Source organism: Nerophis ophidion, linkage group LG03, assembly GCF_033978795.1.
Source record: "Nerophis ophidion isolate RoL-2023_Sa linkage group LG03, RoL_Noph_v1.0, whole genome shotgun sequence".
Lineage (NCBI taxonomy): Eukaryota > Metazoa > Chordata > Actinopteri > Syngnathiformes > Syngnathidae > Nerophis > Nerophis ophidion.
In genome coordinates, this window is record NC_084613.1 from 68,278,772 (window position 1) to 68,284,257 (window position 5,486).

Here is a 5,486-nt window from a genome sequence, read left to right on the forward strand (position 1 = left end):
GTGTTCTGCTGACCTCAACTGCGGATGTTGTGGATAGGTGGAAGGAATACTTTGAAGACCTCCTCAATCCCACCAACACGTCTTCCTATGAGGAAGCAGTGCCTGGGGAATCTGTGGTGGACTCTCCTATTTCTGGGGCTGAGGTTGCTGAGGTAGTTAAAAAGCTCCTCAGTGGCAAGGCCCCAGGGGTGGATGAGATCCGCCCGGAGTTCCTTAAGACTCTGGATGCTGTGGGGCTGTCTTGGTTGACAAGACTCTGCAGCATCGCGTGGACATCGGGGGCGGTACCTCTGGATTGGCAGACCGGGGTGGTGGTCCCTCTCTTTAAGAAGGGGGACCGGAGGGTGTGTTCCAACTATCGTGGGATCACATTCCTCAGCCTTCCCGGTAAGGTTTATTCAGGTGTACTGGAGAGGAGGCTTCGCCGGATAGTTGAACCTCGGATTCAGGAGGAACAGTGTGGTTTTCGTCCTGGTCGTGGAACTGTGGACCAGCTCCATACTCTCGGCAGGGTTCTTGAGGGTGCATGGGAGTTTGCCCAACCAGTCTACATGTGCTTTGTGGACTTGGAGAAGGCATTCGACCGTGTCCCTCGGGAAGTCCTGTGGGGAGTGCTCAGAGAGTATGGGGTATCGGACTGTCTTATTATGGCAGTCCGATCCCTGTACGATCAGTGTCAGAGCTTGGTCCGCATTGCTGGCAGTAAGTCGGACACGTTTCCAGTGAGGGATGGACTCCGCCAAGGTTGCCCTTTGTCACCGATTCTGTTCATAACTTTTATGGACAGAATTTCAAGGCGCAGTCAAGGCATTGAGGAGTTCCGGTTTGGTGGCCGCGGGATTAGGTCTCTGCTTTTTGCAGACGATGTGGTCCTGTTGGCTTCATCTGGCCGGGATCTTCAGCTCTCACTGGATCGGTTCGCAGCCGAGTGTGAAGCGGCCGGAATGAGAATCAGCACCTCCAAATCCGAGTCCATGGTTCTCTCCCGGAAAAGGGTGGAGTGCCATCTCCGGGTTGGGGAGGAGACCCTGCCCCAAGTGGAGGAGTTCAAGTACCTAGGAGTCTTGTTCACGAGTGGGGGAAGAGTGGATCGTGAGATCGACAGGCGGATCGGTGCGGCGTCTTCAGTAATGCGGACGTTGTACCGATCTGTTGTGGTGAAGAAGGAGCTGAGCCGGAAGGCAAAGCTCTCAATTTACCGGTTGATCTACGTTCCCATCCTCACCTATGGTCATGAGCTTTGGGTCATGACCGAAAGGATAAGATCACGGGTACAAGCGGCCGAAATGAGTTTCCTCCGCCGTGTGGCGGGGCTCTCCCTTAGAGATAGGGTGAGAAGCTCTGTCATCCGGGAGGAACTCAAAGTAAAGCCGCTGCTCCTTCACATCGAGAGGAGCCAGATGAGGTGGTTCGGGCATCTGGTCAGGATGCCACCCGAACGCCTCCCGAGGGAGGTGTTTAGGGCACGTCCAACCGGTAGGAGGCCACGGGGAAGACCCAGGACACGTTGGGAAGACTATGTCTCCCGGCTGGCCTGGGAACGCCTCGGGATCCCCCGGGAAGAGCTAGAAGAAGTGGCTGGGGAGAGGGAAGTCTGGGCTTCCCTGCTTAGGCTGCTGCCCCCGCGACCCGACCTCGGATAAGCGGAAGAAGATGGATGGATGGATGGATATTTGTTCTTTCCATTTTGACATTAATAAAGTGAAGTGAAATATATTTATATAGCGCTTTTCTCTAATGACTCAAAGCGCTTTACAAAGTGAAAACCCAATATCTAAGTTACATTTAAACCAGTGTGGGTGGCACTGGGAGAACGTGGGTAAAGTGTCTTGTCCAAGGACACGACGGCATTGAATAGGATAGCGGAAGCGGGGATCGAACCTGGAACCCTCAAGTTGCTGGCACGGCCACTTTACCAACCGAACTGTACCGCCCCGTTAAAAAACATGTACTGCATGCAATTGCATATCTTCTAAAAATCAATATCACCAAAATCAAAGTAGTGTATTTTCATCCATCCTGGTGCCTATCTCAGCTACAAACGGGCGGAAGGTGGGGTACACCCTGGACAAGTTGCCACTTCATCGCAGGTATATTACAAGTATATACTGAGTGGCCTAGTGGGTGGAGTGTCCGCCCTGAGATCGGTAGGTCGTGAGTTCAAATCCCGGCTGAGTCATACCAAAGACTATAAAAATGGGAGCCATTACCTCCCTGCTTGGCACTCAGCATTAAGGGTTGGAATTGGGGGTTAAATCACCAGAAATGATTCCCGGGCGCGGCACCGCTGCTGCCCACTGCTCCCCCCACCTCCCAGGGGGTGATCAAGGGGTCAAATGCAGAAAATAATTTTGCCACACCTAGTGTGTGTGTGACAATCATTGGTACTTTAACTTTATATTATCATGTATTACAAAAATATGTTTTGTTATAATGAAGATAAATACTGTACTTAAATATCTGCTTGACTTATGATTTCAAAACAAATGATCAATGAAATGGTAGACTGTAAAATTGACAATAGATTTTACAGTTATATTCCGTCAACTGAATTTTTTACCGTAAAATCAACTTTGGTACTGTTCTTTTTCCATATACAGTATGACGCTTTAACATTAAAAAACAGACAAAAGAAAACATGAAAACAACAAGTTTTTACGGTAAAAAAAATATAAAAATTGGCAGCTCTGTTGCTTAAATTTTACCGCTAAAAACAGTGGTATTGTTTTTCAATTCCATTCCACTTGTTAAATGTTTTTATATGCTGTAAAAAACCCACTGCTTTTACTGAAAAAAATATGGTGACTGAGCTTCCAGTTTTTAAAGTAAAATTTAAATATTTTTCTGGGTGACGCTACTGTTGTGATTGTGCGTCTGAAATGGTCCGGATGCAAGAAAATGCATTTTGCAAGATGTTTTTTTTTTCTCACATATGTACTACAATATATCAAAAATATTCAAACACATGCAAGCAGATACCAAAACAAATTAGTTTTAAGCAGCCTCTTAAGTCATACAGCAGCAATACTATATATTTTTTTTGCTGAACAGACAATAAGTTTATTTCTTTTATATTTGACAGTCCATATATGTTGACATGCACACATATTTTATCTTCAATCGTCTGTCTTTGCAGCGTGATTGCCTCCTTTTTCACAGCTATTTATGCTTAAGTGGTCTGCAGCCTTTGTTTCTGCAACAGATTGTTTGTGGTGTGGCCCCCATGGCTGCTGGGTCTGATGCGGTGGGAGGGGCTGATAGTATGGTTTGTGGCAGCACTTGCACGTGGTGGTTGTTGGGGTGGGCGAACTTGCCGGCTTCGTTCTAGGTTGTTTTTGGGTTGTTTGCCCTCGCGCTCTGCCGCGCTTTCCTTCACACCCAGTGTCGTGCCATCGTCTGGGTGCAGGCTTGTCGGGGGTTGTTCCAGAGGTGGGGAGGACTCGGAGGGGAGTGATCGACTGGTTCTAGGTGGACAGTGGGTTCTGGATCGTGTATGGATTTTATTTGTTTAAACATGTTTTTGTGTGTGTGTACAGTATGTATGCACTTATTATTGTATGTAAATGTATTAGTGTATGTATGCATGTGTGTATATGTGTGTATGTGTATGTTCAGTACACTGTAAGTGTGTGTACGTATGTATATATACTAGGACTGTCAAAAGATTAAAATATTTAATTGCGGTTAGTCGCATTTTGTTCATAGTGAACTTTAACTTAATCGTGATCAGAGGTGGGTAGTAACGTGCGACATTTACTCCGTTACATCTACTTGAGTAACTTTTGGAATAAATTGTACTTCTAAGAGGGCATCACGGTGGAAGAGGGGTTAGTGCGTCTGCCTCACAATACGAAGGTCCTGCAGTCCTGGGTTCAAATCCAGGCTCGGGATCTTTTCTGTTTGGAGTTTGCATGTTCTCCCCGTGAATGCGTGGGTTCCCTCCGGGTACTCCGGCTTCCTCTTACTTCCAAAGACATGCACCTGGGGATAGGTTGATTGGCAACACTAAATTGGCCCTAGTGTGTGAATGTGAGTGTGAATGTTGTCTTTCTATCTGTGTTGGCCCTTCGATGAGGTGGCGACTTGTCCAGGGTGTACACCGCCTTCCGCCCGATTGTAGCTGAGATAGGCGCCAGCGCCCCCCGCGACCCCAAAAGGGATTCTAAGAGTAGTTTTAATGCAACATACTTTTACTTTTACTTGAGTATATTAATAGAGAAGAAACGCTACTTTTACTCCGCTCCATTTATCTACATTCAGCTTGCTACTTGCTACTGATTTTTATCGATCTGTTAATGCACGCTTTGTTTAATTTGGTTTGTCCGACAGACCTTCGAAGTAGGATCTATCACATGCCTGCGTTTCACCAATCAAATGCAGTCACTGGTGACGTTTGACTCAATTTCACCAATCAAATGCAGTTACTGGTGACGTTTGACTCCGTTTCACCAATCAAACAGAGCCAGGCGGTCACATGATTAACTGCACACTTTTTTTAAATAATCTTTTATTTTTAAATTTGAACATTTACAAAAAGTTGAAAATAATAATCAAAGTATAAAAACCGTACAAAACAGTGCCAGGGGGTTGTAAATTCAAAGTAACTAAAATAGAATGCAAAAAAATTATATATATAAAATAAACGAAGTGCAAAGCCATAGGCTCACTAAATCTTAGTAAAAACCTTAAATTTGGAACATAACATCATCGTTTTCACAGCTTTTTAGTTGTTAGAGGTAGAGTATTTTAATGTTGAGTTTTAAATCTTTTTTAAAAGCAGAAAAATCAGGTCGGGTATTGAGAAACTTACATGTATGAATATAAAACTTAGCCAATAGTATAATGAGCTTGCAAAGTTAAAATTCATTTAAAAAATGTTTTCAATACAGTGTAAAACCAAATAGATATTATTTAATGTATATTATTGTTTGTAGTTGCTTAAGAGATATTCCTGGCTCTGAATTTGTTCATTGCTATTTTTATGTTTTTGTGCATTACTTGTTCCTGTCATTAAACAAACAGGTTACTCATCAGTTACTCAGTACTTGAGTAGTTTTTTCACAACATACTTTTTACTTTTACTCAAGAAAATATTTGGGTGACTACTCCTTACTTTTACTTGAGTAATACATCTCTAAAGTAACACTACTCTTACTTGAGTACAATATCTGGCTACTCTACCCACCTCTGATATGTATTAATTTGTTTTAATAAAATGTGTTTTAAACATTATTGACTTGACTTTAAAGGCCTACTGAAACCCACTACTACCGACCACGCAGTCTGATAGTTTACATATCAATGATGAAATATTAACATTGCAACACATGCCAACATGTACGGCCATTTTAAATTTCCCGGAAGTTTCGTCTTGAAAACGTTGTGTAATGATAACGTGTACGCGTGACGTCACGGGGTTTTAGGAAGTATGAGGGCTACACACACACACAGCTAAAAGTCATCTGCTTTAACGGCATAATTACACA